Source organism: Papaver somniferum, chromosome 5 (assembly GCF_003573695.1).
Source record: "Papaver somniferum cultivar HN1 chromosome 5, ASM357369v1, whole genome shotgun sequence".
Classification (NCBI taxonomy): Eukaryota; Viridiplantae; Streptophyta; class Magnoliopsida; order Ranunculales; family Papaveraceae; genus Papaver; species Papaver somniferum.
This window is the reverse complement of record NC_039362.1, coordinates 191,688,279-191,714,506: the sequence shown is the minus strand read 5'-3', so window position 1 is coordinate 191,714,506 and position 26,228 is coordinate 191,688,279. Positions and strand designations below refer to the sequence as shown.

General features: G+C 35.7%; 1 long non-coding RNA gene across 1 annotated transcript; it reads left to right on the top strand.

The window, feature by feature from the left end:
* Nucleotides 1-24,615: 24,615 nt before the first annotated feature.
* On the top strand, nt 24,616-25,895 carry LOC113278380. The gene is made up of 3 exons (XR_003325467.1): nt 24,616-24,669; nt 25,334-25,490; nt 25,719-25,895. It is a non-coding gene; the product is annotated as an uncharacterized LOC113278380 (long non-coding RNA).
* The last annotated feature ends 333 nt before the right edge of the window (nt 25,896-26,228 follow it).

The following is a 26,228-nucleotide window of genomic DNA, read 5'->3' as shown; positions in this document are numbered from 1 at the left end:
CCATATGCGATGACCTAATACTATTAATAAGCTCCATAGTTAAACAGATAAAAGAAAAAAAGTAAATTATTAACCTACTCGAATCTCAGAAAACAAAAGTAAAATGTTTATGATGAAACCACAGAAACTTAGGGTGTGAGAAAATTTATAGGCTCAGTTTGGATGCCAGTACATGAGGTGGATAGATGTGGATTGAGTTTGAGTCATCATGAAGCAAATGCAAGAAAGCAATTAGAAGTTTCGTTTGATTCAATAATTTATTGCACCATGAATCATATGGTTTGTATATAGACTCCTTTCAATTTCCCAATCACACTCTCCTGCATGCTTCTCACATTGTAAACACATAAAATAAACAAAATTCAAGTAACAAAAATGAAAAACCCAAAAGTTCTGATGGGAGGCAGGCGACTCCATCATAGTCCCATCTAAAAATGTTAGAAGATTTGTGTACGGACTCAGGAGGCAGGAAGTCCTCATTGCAGTGAAGCAACACCGCACTTCTCAAGGCAATCTAATAGAGAAGCAGACGTTACCAGATCACCGGAGAAGGTGGGCAACGATGTCACCAATTGAGCAGCGGCGGCTTCTTTTTACTGCTCGGGTAAGAATAAGATCAAGTAGATGCAATTTGATGTTAAACAAGATTGGGAAGATCACCTAAGGCTCAATTATTTCAAAAACATCAAAAATCAAACACTAACAAACAAACAAAAAAAGGATTTTGGGATGAAAATAGCTCTCCGCCCTAACAAGAAAAAAACCCAAATCTAAATCTACGAATTTATACCCAATACGAATTTAGAAATGATCGAACTTTAACAAAATTAAAAAAAACATACCTCAATTTCGGTAAACAAAGAACCCCTTGTAATCAGTTCACCGTTCTGTTGTTCAGAGAGAGACTCCTACGAACTTAAACTTCACTGTTTCTTTTCTTCGTTTTCTCCGTCAAGTAATGGCCTAATGGAGGTTTGGTTCATGGGCGCGTGTGAATCACATGAAATAACACGATTTTCTTTTTTAATTAATTTTAGAGACTCATCATTTATAATATCAAATCAATTTAATGGTTCATGGTCCATGAAAGCTTGTATATCTCGTGTGTGTGTACATGTACTGTATAGTTTGGTGACAATTAATAAGTAAGACTAAAAAGAGAATATGAGGCATGTAAGAGAAACAGAATTTAGTCTCAGCAAAATCTGGATTGTTCTGATGGTAAGTGGTGGGCCATCCATCAATGTGACATTTACATAATAATTATATTGATTGATAATTATTTTTATCATCAGGTACAGAAAAAAAAAGGATTTATTTTTTTTGTAAATAGTTATAGCAACACAGGTGCATCAAACAGGGAATCACAATTTTATTAATTATTTTATTTGTATACATTGCCACACCGATGTGGCATAAAATGGACTTGTTGCAACAATTAAAAATTATATGAGGCAAAACGTTACTTTTTTGCCTCGACCACTTATACGTGTGGCAAAAGGTCTCACTTAAAGCCACACCTTTTGTGTGGTGAGGTTAAAACCTACCTATTGCCTCACTCTTTGCTGATGTGTGGCGAAGTGGTGTAGCAATAGACTCACTTTCTTGTAGTGTGTATACATATGAGAAGAATTCATGAACCGGGTTCGCCAACCCTTGGGTCTTTTATTTCCTACTTTATTTTAGTTGTGTTTATTTCGAAAAGGGATTTATTAACCGACTAGGATTTTTGTTGGTCAAGTTTGTAACCTTATAAATAGAGCCTAAGTTTTATTAGTGAGCGTGGAGCGAAATAAAGAGTTTTTTCTTGTATAGCTTTTGGGGTATAAAAGCTAGGGCTTTGTGGTGAAAGCATATTGGTGAGGAATAAGAGACAAGCTTATTCATTATAATATTCCAAGATTCTGTTAATTCCGTGTTTCTTAGAATTCTATATGAATTGTGTGCACCAGTTTGGCCAGAATTACCCTGACATCTGGTATCAGAGCCTTGGGGTTTCGGTTCGTTTGGAGTGACACTAGGCCATAAGGGGCTATAAATGACGAATGAAGTCTATTATAAAACATGGTTTATCACGGTTTTCATATGTTATTTGAACTGTCATTTATTTGGTGTGACTTTTTATAGATGACAAATTGAGAATGTTATTAAGTATGACGGATAAAATTTCTGACTTAAAGTCACATATTGGATCTGCTATTAAGTATCACGCTTATTATATGTTAAATACAATAACAGTCAATATCCGTCACAATAGAGGCATTTTCATACAAATAAATATACTAATTCACACGAGAATGTTTCGTCATTTTCTTGCTAACAATTCAGAATTTTGTATTCAGATTTTGGGAATATGCAATCCATTCAGATTTAGATTTGGTTTGAAATTTCTTTAGATTCATATGTCTGGTATCTGAAACCGATTTTACAATCTTCACCATTATGTGATCTATCAACATATGTGACTCAAAAAACAAAGACCAAATGAAGAAGGTGTCGCTAGATCCCAATATCCTGTATCACAAGATACCAACTTCGTTTAACATATGATGATTTTTATTACCTAATTTAAATATCAAAGTTCAAAAGATCAGAGATAGATAACCGGTTAACATTTATGTAACAAACATATATATGTGCACAACACTTATGCTCGTGTCATCACATTTCCAAACTTGTATATATATTAGATTAACGTGACATTTTTATATGGTTCCGACATATGTATGCAATATCTGTGCAAGTTTACCTGCCGATGATTGTGAAAGCTCATACCATGTCCATGGTGCAGATTCTTGAACATTTGCTTGGGATAATTTTGTTTCCCAATGTTTAACTTCTCATTTCCTGATGTTGTATCACACCGTTTTTAGCATTAGATAAGGTATTAGTGACCATAATTTCATCATCCACTCCGTAAGTTTTTCTTGTATAGAGTCATATCGATTAAAATTGTCTCATTGTTCGTAACTAGTATTGAGATTAATCTATGTCGATGTTTAGGATACAAATCCATCTGTTTGTCTTGTCTAAAGGAAAAGTTCTAAGTTATTGTCTGAATAATTAGAGCCCGATGAGACAAATAAAGTTAATTCTGATCTTTATTTTGGTCCTATCGAAATAAGCGATTGTGCATATGCAATCGGTTTAACAAGGGAATTAAGTTTATTATTCGATTTGTTAGACTATTAGGAAAAATTGATTCGGGAAATTGTTTCCTTGATAACATATTAAAACTAAATTACTTGTAATTTAGGTTTTAATATTGGTTATCTAAAGTGGTATGTGAAACCTTCATGCTTAACTCTTATAGGTTGTTTACAAGTCTTTTGGATTTGTAAGATCATTTCGGTTTGTCCTTTATTTGCTCGAACCTTTGTCATTTTGTGACAAAAAGGGGGAGAAATATATGGAGTAAACAAGTGATTTGTAATCACCAAGGAAAGGACAATTATGCTTAAACGTTATATCTAACGAAAGAGTACAACATTGACTAAGGGGGAGAAGTATATCATATTGTTGTGTCGTAATACTTACTACAAAAGGGGAATAAAAAAGATGTTCGGATTGAATATTTACCTAGCTTACCTTTATGGGGAGTAAAAGCTTTTGTTATTCAACTGTCAAAAATGAAATTTATTGACTGAATACATGCAGATTATTGTGATGTTGAAACTTGGAATTAAGCGTATGAAGAATGAGTTATTTTATAATTCTTTTAGCTCCATATGTAATAAGATTTTTGTCACTAAAATATGCAAAGGGGGAGATTTTTAGAGCATAGCTCGGTTGAACTCACCAAGCGTTGATATGTCAAATTTGATTGTCATATTTTAGTATCAAAAATCATCTAGAGTCGCTTGATTAAATACTTGAGTCAACTTCGTTTAAATTAATACTAGAAAGTCTAAGAATATTGAGACATACAAGTAATACTCCGAAGACCCGAAGAATGCGAAGAAGTAACGAACTACGACGACGACATCATCCTTCCACTTGAGGTTAGTAATACTGAGTTGAACTTGTTTCATTCCTAACGTATCTTTCAAGTCGTGCATATTGAAAACCTAACTGCGAAGTTGTATATACTGTACATATTGTATCATACTCTAGTGATGTGACATGATCATAATAATATGATCAAAGTATTAGGGAATTAGACTACGAAGTATAATGCTTATCTTTTGAACTTCGTAGATATGACATCGACATATTCTTGTATATATTGTTATGATTATGTAAATGGATTATGGTGAATATTTAATCCTAGGAAACAATGTTTTACATCTGTTTAAAGGAAGGACATTCATGAACTTGTTTCGTGAATCAAAAGGGAAATCATTAGGCTTATTGGTCCGGCTATTCATCGCATATATTTAGATGACCAATATGTGTGATATGGTAGAACCGATCTTAACTTATGTTATGTATCTCGGTATAACTAATCACAATGTCTGAATTATGATTTCGTATGAATGGTTTTTATTAGTTGGGGTAAGTGATCCTAAGTAATCACCATGTGATGGTATGATCGATCCTTGTAATTGGTGTGACTGATCCTAGTAATTGATGTGACCGATCATGAGTATCTGTAACCGATACTTGTAACCGGTGTAACCGATCATGGTAAGTGGTGTGACCGATCACAAGTAATACCATGTATAGATGGAACCGATCCTTGTAACTGGTGTAACCGATCCTAGTGACTGGCGTCACAAGAGTTTCCAAATTTAGGTATAACCGATCTTAGTGATTGATAGAACCGATTGAACTCATGTATGTGATTTGGTATTTGATCAATCACATAATAGTCTTGGAAAACAGGCGAACCAATTATAAACTTGTTTGGAAGTGTGGTACAACCGATTCCAAGAATGCAAATCCATGTAAATATGAAATAAGGATTTGCAGTGAAAAGATGTCAACATACTTTGAACACGAGCAATAATTATTATCATTTATTGTTCAAAGATATTCCTTAGTACTCAAGGTGATCCTGTGTCGAAATAAATTAAGAATATTTTAATTAAGGTTTTTGATTTTATTTACATTAATTACCAGCAATTAATGTGTATCTATAGAAAATAAAAATTTGTAATGTGCATTTACTAGTTGGAGATTTTATATTGAGAGATTTCGGAAATATTGGACAAGCATTTATTGGAATTATGAAAACCGATTTGTATATTCATTGCATATCTTGAGAATATTTCCAATTTTAGAAATTCCTTGGTGTCCAAACATCTTTTAATTAAGGTTTTTGATTTTATTTACATTAATTACCAGCAGTTAATGTGTAGCTCTAGAAAATAAATTTTTTTAATGTGCATTTACTAGTTGGAGACTTTCTATTGAGAGATTTCGGAAATTTTGGACAAGCATTTATTGGAATTATGAAAACCGACTTTTTCTATTCATTGCATATCTTGAAAGTATTTTCGGTTTTGGAAATTCCTTGGTGTCCAAACATCCTTGGTGAAAAAGCGTGGGTCTAACAACCATACCCAATATTTCACTTAGCAATCTGTATGGACTAACTCCGATATACTTTCAAGAGAATCAACTAGACAGTCAGACTCAATCTTAAGAAAAATATATCAAAGAGTTATATCTCTATTTCTCAATTCAATTCGCAATCAAACAAATAGGAATTTGCGATGCCGGTTGAATATAAGAAATAACTTGGATGGTATCACAAACCAATATCCAAGTGTCAATCAATTTAATCAACAACCAAAGGTTGAATTCACAACTGATTGAACGTACGCACAACCTGTGATATTTCAATTATATAAGCAAATATAATGCGGAAAATAAATAAAACAGACACCAGAAGTTTTGTTAACGTGGAAACCGCAAATGCAGAAAAATCTCGAGACCTAGTACAGATTTGAACACCACACTATATTGAGCCAATACAGACACTAGCCTACTCCAAGTTAACTTCGGACTGGAATGTAGTTGAGCCCTAACCAATCTCACATTGATCAAGGTACAGTCGTGTTCCTTACGCCTCTAGAACCACAACGGATTCTGCGCACTTGATTCCCTTAGCTGATCTCAACCACAACTAAGAGTTGCTACGACCCAAAGTCGAAGACTTGATAAACCAATATGTCTCACATAGAAAAGTCTATTGAATAGATAAATCTGTCTCCCACAGATAAACCTATTAATTTTTTGTTCCGTCTTTTGATAAATCAAGGTGAACAGGAACCAATTGATAAATTAGACTTATATTCCCGAAGAACAACCTAGTATTATCAATCACCTCATAATAATCTTAATCAATTACCGAAAAAAGATATTGTGGAATCACAAACGATGAGACGAAGATGTTTGTGACTACTTTTCAATCTTTTCTATCGGAGAATAAATCTCGAGCAAATCTTAAAGAAAATAGTACTCAATCACGATAGAAAATAGCAAGATCAGAACAAGCAACTACAGAGAAAATAGTTGGGTTTGGCTTCACAATCCCAATGAAGTCTTCACGTCGTTAACCTACAGGGTTTCATGAAAAACCTGAGGTTAAAGGAGAATCGACTCTAGTCGCAACTAGTATCACACAAGAGTGTGGGGATTAAGTTTCCCAGTTCCTAGAGTTCTCCTTTATATAGTCTTCAAATCAGGGTTTGCAATCAACGTTACCTTGGTAACAAAGCATTCAATATTCATCGTTAGATGAAATACTGATTTGATTCAAGTTGATATCTTTCAACCCTTAGATCGAACTTAGATTGTTAAACAGAAATGAAATGTACCACCATTTAGATATAGGTAACCTCACCTAAACGTGTACACTTAGTTGGTTCAACAATAATTAACCAATGGTTAGCCATATGTGCACTTTCATATCAACCTTATTCATCTTTGTTATAACTAATTCAAATGACTCAAATGAAACTAGTTAGAGAGTTTATTAATTGTTTATATTCTCGTAGAAGTATACACGACACAGTTGAAGCAAAATCGATTTTGATTCACTCGAATCATTTCATGAACATTATAGCCACGGTTTGCAAAATATTGCATTCCTTATTATATAAATGTATTAGTTCATGAACAAACCGATTTTAGAACATAACCTACTCAAGTATGCAAACAGATACGCATACCTAAGTAGCTGGACTGAGTTTGGTTACGCCAGTACGCGTATGGGTACGCATACCATATTACACTTCCAAACTCCAGTAGAAATTCACGGAAATTAAACTTCTGCCAATACGCGTATGCATACTTAGTTTCCGGACTTCCAACAACCAACCAGTACGCGTACGGGTACGCATACCATGGTTCCCGGTTTTGGACTTTACATAAATGTGAATACACACTATGTTTATATCCAATCATGTTTACATGTTCTAAACCCTCATTTCAATCATTGAAACATTCTTGGAAGACGACAATAGCTGTCTCACACAAACAATTAGCTTCAAAGAAATTTTCAAGTGATCGGATGATCAATACAAAACATTCTGAGTCCACATCAAATGACTGTCTCACACAAATCATGTAAGATGTTACAAGGCGATTTTCACATGATCATGTTTTGACTTTCGTCAAGAATAAAAGATGAACTTGGTTAAAACGAAAGCTTACCAACACATATTTCGAGAAATAGATAAGCGAGATAAACTTGGCTCGAAATACCAAATGTTTATAATTGAAGTCTATATAGAAATACAACTTTTTGTCTCAAATATGAGATATAGTAGATAGATTTTTGAGTGATAGATGAGTTCAAGTCTCCACATACCTTTTGTTGATGAAGTTCCACAAGTTCCCTTGAGTAGTTCTTCGTATTCATTCGATGAACGACGTGAAGTCTAAAGCTCAACTACACTTACTATCCTAATCCGAGACTTAGCTATAAGTAGACTAGTCAAGACTTATAGTTTTGGCAACTAAAGTTGATAAACAAGCTTGAGATAACAACGCTTGCGAGTTCGACCGAGCATTGCTCTAACACTTGGTCTATAAATACCTAAGTTTGCATTTCTAGCAAACTACCAGGCAAACCTCATTTCTTGTTGTTTCTGGTGGAGCCGTCTATTCAGAGAGGAAAGTATCCTAATTAGACCACTCGTTAAAAGACTTCTTTAGGATCAGGAATCTCTACGAGTACCGTGGGTGGGAAATTAGATAGGTACAGTGTTATTAGTTTTCGATTGATTTGACTGACTAACGGTTGTTGAAACTTTGATTGCACCTAGATTGTTTATGCTTGAGAATCTTCTCTTATGATATAAGATTCAGTCAAACTAGATCAGTGTATCGATGGAATCTTTAGAACTATTAGTAGATCTAAAGATATCTTATAATAATCCATTGTTAACAGACTTCGTTCTGTTTGATCACAATAGATTCAAGTGGTGTTGTGCAGGTTATTGAAGATTAAAGAATTTTTGAAGACGAAGAAGATTTCTTATTGGTTTGCGTATCTTGTGAATTGTGTGCACAAACCTTGGTCAGCTGGGTTCCAACAAAAATCAGATCTATTCAATAGATTAGTTGCTTGAGATCGGCATTCTCTATGTATCTCTTTTGAGATTTATTTTGATTGAGTGGGAATCTAAACTTGATTACTTTGGTAGATATTGGATAGATTAATCTAACCAGCCAAAATAGTTTATTATATTAAACGGAAGAGCCTTTGTCAAAAAATCATCTAAGTCTTTAGCAAGATTGATTAGCGTGGTTACCAAACAGTTTCTTCATTTTCTGTTTGGAATACGACCCAAAGGACTTTCTATTCACGTGCGTGACTCTAGAAGTCGAAGGCGCAGGGATACTGAGGGAACTAAGTAGCTCCAGGAGTCTTCTTGGTCTCAAATATACGAAGTTGGTATTATATTTTGTATTGCGGCTTCATTATGAGGGTATTCAAAGCTGGACTAGGTCCCCGGGTTTTTCTGCATTTGCAGTTTCCTCGTTAACAAAATATTGTTGTGTCCTTTACTTTGATTTCCGTATTATAATTGTTTATTATAAAAAAGTAAAATACTCATATACGTTAACTCTGCATTACTTCAAAGTTGTCCTATAGAGTTTGGTTATCACCAAAACTATTATCAAGTAACATTCTTTGTTGTTGTATTGTCTCGATCTTGTATCCATAGTCAATAACACAAGTTGTCTTATTGTCGTATTCTCTCGATCTCATATCCATAGACGATCACACGAAGTGTGAACCAAATTTTCGTATTGTCCGACACTGTCCATAAATACGATCACATTCGATAGAGGACTTACAGGTTGAAATAAAAAATTGTGGTGTATTTGGGATACCCTCGTCTTTTCAATACTGATTGTTGTTAACCCGCACCTGTGCCTCAAGGCGCCTTTCATAAGGTGTTAGTTATCCGTACGAACCTGGGGAGTGTCTTGTACACTGACCTTGGTGAAATGGATAGAGTGAACAATTCATAGAGACATCGGTTGAGGAAAACGAAAAAGGTAATGAAACTTGCGGACGTGCATCGATAACGCCGACTACCTTGTTCCTGGATTGAAGTGAGAATCAACTGAAGGAGGACTCGTGAATTGTCCCCCATCTACCAGCTTTGTTAAATCAGTATCCTTGTAGCTACATATATCTTGCATGAATTTCATGAAAAACATTGTAAAAGTTGTGTTAAGATGTCGAACTAGCCGTTGTCATCTCAATCTAGACCACTATATAATTTATAATTTCGATCTTAGTCATCGTTCGTCTATGTTTAATCAAACTGCTATTTATGATTTTAACAATAAACTAATTCAATTTTAAAATTTTAATTAAACCTAAATTGATTCTAAATAAATAAACAAGCTTAATAAGATAAAATTAAGGGTTATTTAGTTTTTGGTACTCACATTTTGACCAAATACTGGTTTTGGTCTAACATTTGTCCAGCCTTTGCGTTTGGTCTAAGACCAACGTTGACCTCGGTTAACTCTGTTAAGTATAAACTTAATTAAATTTGTCATTTAAATATTTATACATTTACTGCTTTACCCTCACTTGTTAGAACATTATTAGAGCAAGTCTTATGGTGGAATCCATCCATCTTCCATCTTCCACGCCACCTCAGCATTTTGAACCGTGGATGGAAGCACAAGTGTAATGGTGGAATAATAGAAATGCTATTCTTAATGGAGCTAAGAAAACGCAATTAAGAATGAAACTTTTTTTCAGCCGTTAGATTTCAACAACTCATTTTAAATCTACGGATAAAAAAAACGCAATTAAGAATGGAGCTAAAAAAACGTAATTAAGAATGGAGCTTTCTTTTCAGCCGTTAGATTTCAACAACTCATTTTAAATCTACGGATAAAGAAAAAACGCAATTCTTAATTGCGTTTTTTTAGCACCATGGCGTTTAGATGGATTCCACGGACCCTTCCACCAAACCATGGAACCTTACTTGGATTTTCTGTGTAAAACCCCAACTTGGAAGCCACTAGACTTACATTCCATGAATTTTCCACACTTGAAATACTTGAAATAGGTGGGATTCCACTATAAGAGTTGCTCTTATGCCCTAAAAGTCTAAATCCCCGTCTCATTCTCAATCCAAGCTTTTCTCTCTCTTTCAATCGTTGATAACGGCAGCATTTAACAACATTAGCTTCTCTGTTCCCTGAATTCATTGGAACCCATATCAATATCGGACAACAGCAATCTTTATTCTCTATTCGATCGAGACCAACAGTAAAGAAATTTGGGGTTTTCTTGATCTGGAATTTGCTGAGAGATGGGTTCGATGCTGCTCCGATTTGATGAAGATTATAAGGTTTTTTCTTTGAATCTGAGACATGGAAAGAACAATGCTGCTGCTATTCAACTCGAGAAGATGAAATTGAATTTGAAATTGGGAGATGACCGTGAATTGAGAGCTGATTAGGGATTTGAGTAGATCCGTTAATGAAGAACAATGATTCGGCTACTGGTAATATTGATTGGTGCACAAAGAGAAAGAAATTAGGGTTCCAATTTTCTGCAATTGAAGAACAAAGATGAAACTGAGATTGGGGTTTTGTCAAATCTGTAGAAGACTGAAATTTATAGCTGATGGTGCTTTAATGGATCGAGAAGATTACAGGGGATGATAAGATTTGGAAACAGTAAACTCATTTTAGGACTTGGTAATGAATCTGAATGCGTGATTTCGATTGAAAAAGTTACTAAACAATTCAGGTAATACCGATTAAATGATGGAAAAACATCTTGGGCAACTTGGTGGGGAGGAGGGCAAAAAGAAGCTGTTTTCGGCGGAGGGACCAGATGAATCCTGTGTCATGAAAGAAAGGATGATTCAAGCACTAAGGTATTTCAAGGAATCAATGGAGACTCAACAAGTCTTGGCAAAGGTTTGGGTGCCGGGTAAAACCATTTGTACTTGATGCGCACAATAACGTGCTTCTTCAGTATAGAACGGTTTCGTTGATGTATATATTTTCTCTTGATAGAGAGAATGATCGAGATTTGGGGCTTCAAGGTCGTGTGTTTAGGCAAAAGTTGACGGAATGGACTCCAAATGTTTGATAAAATAGTCTCAATGAATAAATGATTTGTTATAGGGAGAGGGCCTTTGGATCAAGGGAGTGATAAAATCGTACTCAACTCACTTGATAAGCCCTGGTCAATACTTTCCTATGACTCGAACAAAAATACCCTTGCACAAAATCCCTACTCGTTCCAAAACAAGAGACCAACCCTCTTCTTTTTTGTTTCTGCTTCCAACTAAGAACGATGAACACTCATAAAGCCTAACCCCAATTTCATCTGTGATTCATTTAATGTAAAACCATAAAGGTTTTGAACACTTCATCACCAACAAGAGAATTCTGGAAATGAAAAATATGAGGTACCCAAGATTAAATACAGATTCTCTATGTGTATTTATATGAAAAAATTATCTCTAAAACCTTGGTTCTTTCATACCAGTAGAAGAGAAATAAAACATCCACGTTTACAATACGAAAGTGAATACCGAATTTCTCTACTATGCAGGTGGAGGTGGAATGTAATACTTCACTACCACATGAGCGATAGTGAAATAGAAAATTTCACTACCATTTTGGTGATGGGGAAATATAACGCATGCAACTCTGATTTCGCATCACGTATGTAGTAAAAACACTTGTTTCAGTTCATCGACGAACTCTGATTCGGCAAACCTAAAACACGACAATCAAACCTTAGCAAAATAACAAACAAACAATTAAAAATTGATGCGCTAATTACATAATGATCAAGCAGTCATCAGTAAACAAGAAATTAGTCACGCCGTCGCGGCATAGCCTCTGTACTCTTTAGCCTTCTTATTTTTCCTAGTGAAAGAGAAAGAAAAAACCCACAAAACTTGTTTATTCTCGTTCTTTAATGTCGATTCAAACTATTAACTTTCTTGATGTCTTGATAAACCGAGAATGACGAAGTCACCTTGCAGAACACTAGTCTCAGTCAAAAACAAGAAGTATCTCCGCACAACCTTAAACATGAATTTTCAAAGAAACCTAAAACAAAGATATCTCTAAAACAAGGTTTATATACGGTACTAATTCAAAGATTTGTTCAAGTTACGGTACTTTTGTATCTTCAATAATTGAAAAACTTGCGACTTTTCTTCTTCCTCGAACCTCCATGCCTATCCATGTCCCGTTCATGAAGTTAGATTTCAGTATGTTCGGAGGATACCAAAAATAAGGGGATTGGATTTATTCATTCTTAAGGAGAACTGAAAATGGATCTACCTATTCAAATTAGTAAGGCTAAATGGTAGAAAAATGTCGCATTTCGCCATCACTCTGGTGCTAGTGAAAGTTTCTACTTCACCACCACTTTGTTGACAGTGAAATTATGCATTTCACCGCATTTCATATGGAAGAAAAATTGTAATTCGGATTTTGAATTATGAACGTGAATCTCTTATTTCTTTTCCACTGGTATAAACAAACCCAGATTTTACAGATTGATACTCTTATACATATATGGAAAGAAGAGAATACCATGAATTAAACCCCAATAATACACAGAGAAAAAAAAGGAGAATCATGTTTCACTCGTCCACCGATACCTTGATTACCTTGTTTTAAGAATTTTAAGGAGAATCATATATGGAAAGATGATGGGTTTAAGAATTCTCGAGAGGTTCTGGAAAACAATTCTAGGGTTTATATTACTTTCCGCACCTGATGGAAAGAAGAATCAAGAGGGTAATATGATCTAGGTGAAACGTGGATTTTATGCGAGGGTAGAGTTGTCCGACTCATAGGTAGGTTTTGAATCCGTCGAATTGGGTGAGCTGAATACGATTTTCCCACTCCCTTGATCCAAATACTCCCTCCCTATAACTAAAGTGATGGATAACCTATCAAACTGAGTCAGTAGATTAATAACAAATGTTTGATGTAAATATTAGCAAAGTGAAGGGTATAACGATAAACTTGGTTGTTTATTAAATTTTAATTAATTAGTTTAATAATTATTAATTAAAAGTCAAGACTTAACCGAGTCAATGCGGGTCAACATTGGACTTTAGACCAAACGCAAAGGCTGGAAAAATGTTAGACCAAAACCAATTTTTTGTCAAAATCTGAGTACCAAAAACCAACTAACCCTAAAATTAACTAAAGTTATATTAAAAAATCAGTCTCCATCACATTAATTTAGTATACTACGCTCTTTTACAAGATATAAACTACAACAATAATAAAAACTCAAATAAATACTTCGGTAAAAATTTCTAACAATCTTGGGCCTCTTGTTTATCTTCATTTGACAGATCTTCCATTTGATGCGCTCTTGAGAAATTTTTTCCTAGTTTTGTGACCCGTCTCACGGTTAAATTTTAAATTTTCTTTGCCTTCGATTTTCTTGTCTTGAACTCTATTTTTTCTTATAGTTCTATATTTTTCCTTGATCTTTCTCATTCGCAATTTTCGTATAGCCATCACATATCTTACTAAAAACATCTTCGAATATAACTCCAGCAAAATCAAGTTGAGTTGGGAGATCAAGTAGGGTTGCAATTTTTTTGCCGTTCTTTTTTGAATTTTTTTAAAGAGAAGTTGAGAACAAGAGTTTCAAACGGAAAGATTAAGATTGAAGTGAAAGCAGAAAATTCTTTTGAGTAGAAAAGGTATAATTTTGGAGTTGAAAATATTTGAATTTATAAGGAGAGAATCACACCATTGGAATATAGCTATTGAAATTCGACAGTTATCAAATTATGTTGAGCTGCTCAGCCCAAGCTAGACCGAGGTTCGGTGCAACTTGAACCGAGCTTCGCCTAGCTTGAGACGCAAATAATACCAAAAATACCAATTTTCCAATCCATTTTCTTTGTTTGCCAATCTCACTGTGAATGTATATTTCACAAATCAACCACTATACCATACCCACGGGATTTGCTCTAACTGGTGTACTATAGATTATACATGTTGATTATTTTTTCTATTTGTTGTTTTGCACGGTTAAAAGTGTTAGGTGCAGTGTTATACTCCCTAAAGTACCCTCTATAAACAAAAACTAATGAATTAAGTATACCAGATGACAAACAAAGTTGGAATCTTCAATGCAACTGATTTGCGAAATAACACAACTGCAAATAATGTCGAGATCGTGAGTGAATAGTGCGTTTAGTCCTGGTCAAGGACTCATGTATTTTCTTAAAACGCATTTCTTTTAAATTACGCGATGCCACATTCGAATTTAAACAACTTCATCTCTAACCAAATGTATATATAAATACATCCCACGAAACTATATGTATTACATAATGGTAGACTGGTAGTGTATTCATTAATGAAAGAGAGAAAACTCTCTGCAGAGTAATAATGATTCATTTCAGTTATTGTCAGTCTATTACAAAGTATATATGGACAAGATTCACAGACGAATCATAACTGTTACACGTGTGAGAGAGTTACAGGTCATTGACAGATCAACAACAACTCAGCTGACTAACATGTGAAACACTGATTTAATTCTTAACCTGCACTGCAACACCAGCTTAACCTTCACCACTGGTGAGCCTGATATTATCCCCCCTCAAGCGAATGGGTGAAGCAACCACATGAAGCTTGTCTCTGAGAGAACCAAATCTGGGAGCATGTAGACTTTTAGTAAAAATATCTGCAATCTGGTGAATAGTATTAACATAGAACACATCAAGAGCTTTTGACTGAACCAATTCCCTGATGAAGTGATAATCCAAATGCACATGTTTCATCCTTGAGTGCATGACTGGATTAGAAGCTAAGGATATAGAACTTATGTTGTCACAACCTAATATGGGAATATCATGCAGCAGAACATGAAGATCTTGAAGTAAAAAACAAATCCAAACAACTTAAGCAGCACTGTGAGCTAAGGTCCTGTACTCTGCCTCAGTAATGGATCTGGCAATGGTTGATTGCTTCTTAGATGACCATGAGATCACATTAGAGCCAAGAAAAATACAGTATCCTCCTGTTGATCTTCTATCATCTATGCAGCCAGCCCAATCTGCATCTGAAAATCCTAACAAGAAACTTGTTCCTTTTGTGAAATGTAGACCAAAGTTCAAAGTGCCCTTTACATATCTGAGAATGCGTTTAGCTGCAGCCATATGAGTGTCTCTAGTATGTTGCATATGTTGACATACCAAGTTAACAACAAAGGATATCTCTGGCCTTGTCCGGGTCAGATACTGCAGAGCTCCCACAAGGGACCTATACTCAGTTGGATTCTCAAGAAGAACTCCATCAGTTTTGGAAAGTTTAGTAGAAGGTGAAAGTGGTGTGTTACAAGCCTTAACCCCTTCCATGTGAAATTTGAGTAGTAAATCAAGAGCATACTTGGTCTGAGATAGAAATAGAGAGTTCGCAGTTCTGGTAATTTCAAGACCCAAAAAATAATGTATGGAACCCAAATATTTTATAGGAAATTGCAATTGAAGCTGAGTAATGACAAACTGCAAGAAATTTGCTGAAGAGCCTGTAAGCATAATGTCATCCACATTTACTAGGGAAACTGTGAGCTGCCCACCATCCTTTTGAACAAACAAAGAAGAGTCTGCAGTTGAGTTCTTGAAATTAAGAGATACAAGAGCTGAGCTGAGTTTATCATACCATGCTCTTGGGGCCTGTTTGAGGCCATAAATAGCTTTATGCAAGAGACATACATGATTAGGTTTGTCCTTATCTATAAAGCCTGGAGGCTGAGACATGTAAACTGTTTCCTTGAGTTCCCCATGAAGAAAGGCATTGCTCACATCAAGCGGATGAATGAACCAATTGAACTGAACAACCATGGATAAGATAAGTCTGATTGTAGTTGGCTTTGCCACTGGAGTGAAAGTTTCATCAAAGTCCATGCCATGTTGTTGATGATAACCTTTATCTACAAGTCTGGCCTTGAATTTATCTATACTCCCATTTGGATTTTGTTTTACTCTAAACACCCATTTACAACCAACAATATTATGACCATCAACTGGAGGAACAAGTGACCATGTACCTGCATTCGGTAATGCTGTATACTCTTCCACTGAGGCTACATTCCAAACTGCTTCTTTCTTTGCTTCAGAAATATAAGATGGTACTTTAGATATATAAGCAACATGCAGAGGATGTTTAGTAGCATAGTAAGATTTTGGAGTATAAATTCCATTCTTGCCCCTAGTAGTCATACTATGATCATTCATTGTAACTATGGGAGATGCAGTCTTAGTTTTAGAAGATGCTTGTGAAAGAGATGGAGAATCAGACAATGAAACAGTTGAAGAAGGAATAAAAGATGAAACAACAACACTTTGATATGGAAAATAAGACTCATTGAATGAGACATGTCTAGAAATGTATATAGTATTAGTTACTAGATCAAAACATCTGTAGGCTTTGTGACTCAGACTGTATCCAATGAAAATACATTGTTTGCTCCTAGGTTCAAGTTTTTTGGTTGTATAAGGCTTGATCCAAGGAAAGCAAGCACAACCAAATACCTTTAAGAAGTTGTAATCAGTTGGTTTGTTGAATAACAGCTCATATGGTGTTTGAAAAGAAATGACTCTAGTAGGTAATCTATTGGTGAGATAATTAGTTGTTTGGAGTGCTTCAACCCAAAAAGAAATGGGTAAACCAGATTGAAACAAAAGAGTTCTAGTGACACCAATAAGGTGTTTGTGCTTGACCTCAACAACACCATTTTTCTCAGGTGTATGGGGACAATACATTTCATGAGTTATGTCTTTTTCATAACAAAATTGATGAAGACATTTATTTATAAATTCTCCACCATTATCAGTTCTAATGGTAACAACAGAAGCTGAAAACATATTTTCAATTTTAGTGACAAGAGATATAAAAGATTGTTTGAAACTAGATTTAGATGACAAAGGCAGAACCCAGCAATACTTTGTAAAATCATCTACTACATTTGCATAGTACAAAGTACCAGAAGTGGAAGGAGTTTTACAGGGACCCCATAAATCCATATGGAGTAATTCAAGAGGTCTAGAAGCGTTATTGCAAGATAACTGGAAAGGTAATTTTTGAGACCTGCAAATTTTGCAGTCATTACACAAAAAAGGGTTTATTTGAGACATTGGACAATTTGAGTTTACTACAGAGTCTTTGGAGTGTCTGAAATGAGGGATGTCCAAATCTTCTATGAAGGAGAGCATGATCAGTTGTAGTGAATGTGAAAGCATGTGATTGTGTGTTGAAGGAAATGGGATAGAGACCATTTTTATGTGGTCCTTGGAAGAGAATCTTCCCATAAGTGAGATCTTTCACAACAAAGCCATCAGAATCAAGTGTTAATGAACAATTGTTATCAGTAGTAAGCTTATGAATGGATAAAAGTAGTAAACTAAGACATCCTTAAGAATGAATGAATGATCATTATCATGTTTAATAGAGTTTCCTTTGCAAGAAATGGATGTACCTGCTCCATTAGCTGTTGTGATATCCTCAGCACCATCATAAGAAGTAATATCATGTAGCTGAGTGGTAGAAGATGTAATGTGATTATTTGCTCCACTATCTGCTATCTATTTTTCTGCATCAAAGATATCTGTTGCTGCTAGCATAGCGGTCAGATTGGCTGGAGGAGATCTTCCTTTGTAAGTAAAATTCAATCTTTGAGTACAGTTTGGTGCAATATGACCATCTTCTTTGCAGATTTGACATGATTCTTGCTCAAGAAAATATGAGTATCCTCTCCCTGAGATGTTTCTGCCAAAAATTTAAGGATTTGGATATCTATTACCATAAAAACCTCTTCCTCTATAAGAATATCCACCTCTGTAATATCCATCTCTATAGTTGCCACCTTTGTAATTCCCATTATGAGAAACAAAAGCTTTTGCATCAGAAATATCATGTGTAGCCTTGTGTATCTCACTAATAACTGTTTCCTCACTTAAAAAATTGTTGTGTAATTCAACACAGGTAACCGGTGGATTTCTATGTCTCATAGCAGTTGCAAACGGTATGTAATCTGAGTTTACAGCCTTTAAAGTAAAAACTACTAATTCTTTATCAGAAATTACCTCACCAGCTGCTGCTAATTGATCAGATAAGGACTTGATTTCATTGACTAAAGAAGGTATTGATTTATCACCTTGAGACAAAGACAACAATTTGGTGCGTAATTGAATCGAATGAGTGGAGGAAGCGCTAATTGAATCGAATGAGTGGAGGAAGCGCTAATTGAATCGAATGAGTCGAGGAAGTGCGAGCAAACCTGTCTTCAATAATGGTTCATAGTTGATATGAAGTTGTAGATCTAGAAAAATAGGCTATTACAACATATGAAATTGTGGAGTTTATCCACATTATGATGGTTGAATCTTCATCCATCCAGTCAAGATAGAGAGGATTTTCAACACCATTAGCTTCATTGCTTGGAGATGTGAACTGAGGAGGACATGGATGTGATCCATCAAGATATCGCCTTAGTTTATATTTTGAATTACTGGATTCATTAAATTCTTCCAAGTGACAAAGTTGTCTTCCTTAAGCTTGAGATGAACAAAGCCAGTGAGTTGATTTAGTGGAATTTGAGAGAAAGAAGCGGTTGTTGTTGGATTTTCCATGATCGAAGTAATGAAAAACTTGAATTGATTACAGAAGTAAAAGAATATTTAAGAAGATGATGAAGAAAAATTATTAGAAACTAGATCTGAGAAAAATATTTTGAGATTGAAATCAAGAAAATAAATCTTGATGTAAAGAACAAAGATTGAATCAATACCTCTGCAACACCAAATTGAGAATACACACACAGTGAAGAAATTGATGCTTCACTTTAGATCAGGATCGAAAAATTTAGGTTAAAGAAAAAATCTAACCTACCCTGTCTGATACCATAATGGTAGACTGGTAGTGTATTCATTAATGAAAGAGAGAAAACTCTCTGCAAAATAATAATGATTCATTTCAGTTATTATCTATCTATTACAGAATACATATGGACAAGATTCACAGACGAATCATAACTGTTACACGTGTGAGAGAGTTACAAGTCATTGACAGATCAGGAACAGATCAGCTGACTAACACGTGAAACACTGATTTAATTCTTAACCCGCACTGCAACACCTGCTTAACCTTCACCACTGGTTAGCATGTTATTATTATAACAACCAACCAAATTGTACGACAAGAAATTCAATTCAAAATCCATATCACGGAGGGCAAGAAGCTTACAGATTTGTTCTTTGTAGTAGGTTTGATCTTTTCTCTTTTTCTTTGTTCTGTTCATTCATGTAAGAACTTGCGTGAGGATTGTTCCACGGAAGAGTGCTGTGACAATGAGTTAAATCTATATTGTAGGGCTTATCATCCTGTACCTCTTCCTTTTGTTCCAGCTTCAGGCTATTATTGTCGCCGTAAATGTTTGAACATCGGTGAAGCTTGTACTGCTGGCACTTGCTGTCCTGGGGCTCACTGTAGCGGTTGGTCTTCAGGGACCTATGTATCTGATTAATCTGGGTATTGCAGTTATTGAAGGTATCAGGGCTGAATTTGCTTATGTACGTGTATGTTATTTGTCAGCTATGTGTGTGGTGAAGTGAAACAAACCACTCTATGTACTGGATCGATCATCGTTGTTTTCTTTGTAATTTCTGTATGTTTTGCTTTTTATGTCGAGGGTGTGTTGGCTTGAGTTTTTAAACTCAATCGTGGGCAGTGACGGAGGTGGGGTGGCTTACATAGGCTCTAGCCCACCCCAAAATGTGGAAAAGCATTTGTGGGACGTTGTAATTTGTGAGAATTTTTTTTTTAGCCCTGGTGAAATTTTGAGTTAGCCCATAGTAACTATAATGAAAGCCATTCATCCGTTCCCTAATGTATTGCGTACAAAAAAAAACAAAACAAAAAAAACAAACCTTATTCTTTTAATCTTCTATTGGATTCTTTTTAAATTTTCCCTTTTTAGCTGTTACTTCTAGTTAGTTATGGGACAAATCTTAAAATGCAATATTAAGTAGGGATATATAGTTCGGGGAACTTAGACATTGGAAGAACAATCTGTATGGCATAACTCTTACTTCACTTTAATAAGTCTATTGATCGAAAAATGTCAAAACTTAGTATGCTCTACATTTAGATTTTTTCTCAAACCAAAGAATAGCCTCCAAAATATTAAAAAAATTTGGCGGCAGAATAAATCAAGAACATGACTCTCTCTGTACAAATTTGTACCCCTAACCCAGCTATGATTCCGTCCCTACTTCTCGTGTGTGTGTATAATGTAACGCAATTTATGATATAGTATTAGCTGTAGGGTGAATATTATTCAATCAGATATAATGTTAGCTATACAACAGGGCGAACAGGTTTACGACTTGACGCACCTTCTGGATGAGGGGCATTCCAATGCGCGGGCGGAGTCTAGATTGTGAACTTGGACTTTCCATAAGGAGCAAACATCACAATTTTTATGTTGGGCTTTCAAATCAAAAACCAAGTACGTAGGGTAGGGAATCTGTTCTTATCTAAAATTTAAAGTGCGTTTCACCAGCTACTTCTTTGCTTTGATCTAAAATTTCGGTAAAACGCCTAGAGTTTGGCAAGGCAACCTTCAAGCGTTTCCCATGGTTTTACCTAGCATGAAAATGGGTCGTTATGAAGTATTTTACATAGAGATTAAACACAGAAATTTATATGTAAGCGCTCTTGGTGTCATTTATGTGCAAGCGCGCGCTCTTAGTGAGACATCATATGTATCTCCCACTTAGAACTTGCAAGCTCTTCAAGGAGGATCTTGGCAGGTTTCACCATGTTGGTTAGAGCTGGCATGACCTCAATACGGGTTTTGAGCCACAATCTGGGTTTATCCAGAGAATGTTGCTCACACAAACTGCGAGCATCTTCTTAGCACTCTCAGCAATCTCTTCTGTCGATGGGATACTAGGAGATCGTGGATGTCTTACACAGCTGGTTCGATATCAGCTTCATATACTACCTCGTCACGGGAAACAGACTAGAGTTCCTCGTCAGATAGTAAATTCTTTCAATGGCGATCAATCCATATCGATAATAGATTAGATAATATAGTTAAAATTGGACTAGCACATGTGAGTTTGGATCTGCATACAAATTTACGGCAGCAGAACAAAGGTCTGAGTGTGTTTTGAATAAGTAATTGTCATCGAAAATTGAGATTCTAACAACTCAACCATCTCTTAGTAGAAATGAAATAAATTTACTCCAGAACGATCTTTAGACGCCCCCTTTCGATTTGAACCTGTTGTTGTTGACCTGCTCCCGTGCCTCAAAGCGCCTTTTATAGGGTGTTAGTTGACTGTGCGAACCTGGGGAGTGTCTTTCACACCGACCTTGGTGAACCGGAGAGAGCGAACAGTTCACACAGACATCGGCTGAGGAAAGCGAAAAAGGTAATGGAACTTGGGGACGTGCATCTAGCACGCCGGGTGCCTTGTTCCTTGTAATTGAAGGAACACCTGGCTTGAAGGAAGAACCAACTGAGGGAGGACTTCTGAATTGTCCCCTATCTACTGTCTTTGTCAGATTAGCATCCTTGTAGCTACCTATATCTTGCAGACGTGCATCTATCGCTCCGGGTGCCTTGTTCCTCGTAATTGGAGTAACACCAGGCTTGAAGGAAGAAGCAACTGAGGGAGGACTGCTGAATGGTCCCTTATCTACTGTCTTTGTCAGATTAGCATCCTTGTAGCTACCTATATCTTGCATAAAGCATGAAGATATTGTAAGAGCTATCTATACAGCTAACAAAGAGTCTAACGATCATAAGTATTTATCAATAACATCTAACCAATCAAGAAAATATTCTGACATTGGCTTAATTTGATTTAGCATGCCATTGGAGACGGTGACAAACTAGCATAAACCGAAGCTGGAGCTTGGTGTAGAAAGAGGTTACCTTTCCATTCCTTTTTAGATTCCTGAGCAGGTGGTGTAGCCAAGCGATCTTCTGATTTGACATTCAGTTGCAAGTCCAGATTCAAGGACGAGTTAGAAGAAGTGCATAGAAGAGCACCCTTTCCTCCACAGATCATTGTTGCACTTAATTTACCTGCGAAGAGATAGCACATCTCATGTTTTGAACTTGGAAACAAATAAATCTATCATAAAAAGCAGCATTAATCTGTTCATGCAGGAATACACCATTTCAAATAGCATTGCAGTTTTGGTGATACCCGCATTCATCTGTTCATGTTTCTTCAGGACTCAGGAAATTGAAAAGAGGTAATAAATGGGCAAATGAAATAACTTACGTTCTTTAAGTTGACAATATGCAACTTTTGCCGCATTCATCTCTGCCTGTTTCTTTGTTCTGGCTGCTGTGCCTTCGAAAGCATCAGTACCTACTTGCACGGTGCACAAGAATGTTGGTAAATGAGGTGCGCCACAAGATTTTGTCTTATAAATTGGCAACGGAAGACCTTCTTTCATTAGGAATTCTTGTAAAAAGTTCTTGCTGAAACCAGCCGACTCATCCTGATACATGGACAGCAATTAACAAACATCAAAACCCATAACAATCATGAGGATTTACAAAGAACCATATAAGCAGCAAATTGAATTAATAGTGAATTGAAATTCCTTGCCTCTAGAATACCGGCACACATCAATGACTCTAAAGCAACTCTTGATGCAGCATGTTCTGCTTCCTTCTGAGTGCGGCAAAACTCAGGACTCTCAAAGGTTTGTCCGTCAACTGTAACCATAGCTTTGCAGCGGACGTTATGAGGAGGGCCGTTACGTACATATGAATAAGTGGGCAAATTGAGTTTTCTCTTCTGAGCGTAAATCTGAAGCTGGTTCTTGTGCTGGAGAATGGCAGGTTCTGGTGAATGATGAGTAATAACTGGCAGGTTTCAAAGAACAAAATCAGTTTTCTCTAATGTATTAAAGAAACAAAGAATTTGAGTATTAAGTTTCAAAGAAAGGATACCTGATGCAGGTGAGGTACTAGATATCGGAGAAGAAGGAGAATCTATGCGTCTAATTTTAGCAGGGCGATTAAGAGGTTTTTTAGGAGAAGCAGTACTAAAATGATGGTAAGCAAGTTTAGCAGCTTCATTCTGAGCTTCTTGTGAAGATTTACAAAAATCAGGTGCATGAAAAGTTTTACCACAGACTAATACAGAAGCTTTGAATCTCCCAGGTCCATCTCTTATGGATGTATAATTTGGAAAACCCCATAAATCATGATCACAAATTTCTTGAAGCTTTGTCATAAACTCCATTTTCTCTGTATTCATCTCTAGCTTTACTCCCTCTCTGTTTCTCTCTAATAATGTTAATTCACACAAACTCAGAATTTTTGAGTGAGGATAAAAAGAGAAGACGAGAGAGATAGAAAGAATCTGGGCATGAGAATAATGTGAAGGAATACTGGAAGAGAATCAGGTTAAAGTTGAAAGAAGAATCCAACAATATTTATGGGTCAGTACTCTTGCCCGTTCTCGGAAGGGTGGGAAGATCACAAAATTATGGTTTTCCATTTTGGCAAGGTTATTTGGATATTCAACAAAATGACGGGGATTACACAGAGACTCTGCCCTTATACAGTACTATGAGGAATCCAACAGTGCCCCAACGACTAGAAAGTCCAAGAACACTTTAGACTGTTTGTTTATGTGCAGAATTTGTTAGGTTCTTTTCTGTTGGGCTCTCATACTTGTATCTGTTGGGCTTCTGTTGTAAGTGAAAAATACTAGTGAAAACTACTATCAAACCCATTTTCTGGGATTTCTCCGCTGTGAAACCCACCCGCGTAAAACTTGACTCTCGCCCCTCATTTTCTGAAGACAAATTCTTCCCAAGCCCATAATTTTCTAAAATTACGTTTTATTTTTTTATTTTTTTTTATCAAGGAAACGAGGTAGAGGTACAGGAAGCATAATTTTCTTCAAAATAAGAAACATCTGTAGATTGATTTTCGATCTTCTCACGCACCAAAAATACACGAAGATTCCAATTTCCCTCATCACCATCGTTCACATCAGAGAATCTAAGAAAGAAAAATAATGGTTGGAGTCGGAATTGAAGACCGAAGAAAAATGGTTAGCTAATGGAATTGCAGGTCTTCAAAAAACATGCATCGAGAATAATTGAATTAATTCCATTTAAAAACCAGATGAATCTCTCGATTTCTTCTCTCAGGAAAAATCATGGTATTACTTGATTGTGTTCTTCATGGTATGTGATTTCTTACAAGGTAGAAGTTTTGGGTTTTTCATTAGTGAAATCCCAAATTTATGATTTGGGTTTATCTTACTCTCAGTTTAATATTCGAGATAAGTTTCTCTTTTGTATGAAGCCTTAGTTTTGGACAGAAGATTACTGTTAAATCTTTTTGTTTGATATTATGGGGTTTCAGCTTGTATGGTCGTCTACACGAGATATGGCATTAGTAAATAATACTGATTAGGAATAGATGTATGGTTATCATCAGCATTAGTACTACCATCAGCATTGCTAGTAGAGCTCATGGCACCATCTCCATACTTGCTGTTGCTGGTAGTGCTGCCGTTCTCGGGGGTGTTGACTACTGATCCAGCCATTGCAAAAGAAAAAAAGAAAATTTAAAGAGACAGTGATATGACTTATGAGAGTCATGCTTACTAGAGTTAAATAAAAGCCTTGATCTCGAAAGTAGGCAAATTTAGTGCAATCCCGTTTTTCTGATGTCTTATTTGTTAATTTGAATTTCAAGTAAAGGTCTATGATTTTTATTTTGGTTCTCAGTAGTCATTTTTTCCTTAAAAAAATACTGGAATGGTATGAAATTTAAGACAAAGGGTTTTGTTTCTCTTTTAAGATTTTTCTAAATTTTATTTTAAAATGATCTTTGATTGTGTAGACCAGGAGAGTGATCTTGTAGCTAATTTTGTGTCATTCTGGTCGCAATGTAAAGAAAGCTTGGTGGTGCCCCCAATGCAGCTGAAATATGTCATGGTGTAACTATGATTGTTCTTGTAGTGGACTCCTGTAAATGAAGGATCATGACACTTGAATAAGTAAGTGAATGAACTACCCTAAGCTAGAATTATGTTCCTAGCTAGAATTCATGAATGTAAATTAGGTCGGATGCCAACAAGTTTCAAATAATCAAAAGTTTCTGTTTTGGTTTTTACAGTAATTAGGCTTCCTTTATTATTAGGTACTGACCAATTTAATTATAAGAATTGATATCAAGTTAATTTTCCATCATTTGACACTTTTGCAAACCTTTGTCAACTGCCCAGCTAGGAGAGGTTTATGAGGTGACTGGGGACCAGGACCGGGTAGCTGTTATTATGGATAATGGTGGCATGACAGTAAAAAGGAGGAAAGATGGACGAAATGAGTGTTGAAGAAGCTGCGAAGTTCTCGATTCGTTGGCTAGATGGTACGTCATGACCAGCAACAGATGAGCAAAGTAAATTTCTTATATTTTTATTTTAATTCACAGCGTGAACTTTAACCGGATTCCACTTCAGTGTGATCATGTTAATAGGTATGGATTCGAAATCTACTGGCTTCTGCATCAAAGCGTGTACTTTCGTAGGAGCTTCTTTGGTTCATAACGGTTGAATAATTTGTTATGTAGTTATGAAAACGGTTGCATAACTTGTTATGCATCTACAAAATTTGTTGTATAACTTGTTATGCAGTCACGAAAATGGTTGCATAACACGTCATGCAGCAACGTTTTTGTTAATATTGAAACCAACAAAAAAAAAAGTTGCATAACTTGTCATGCACCTACAATAATA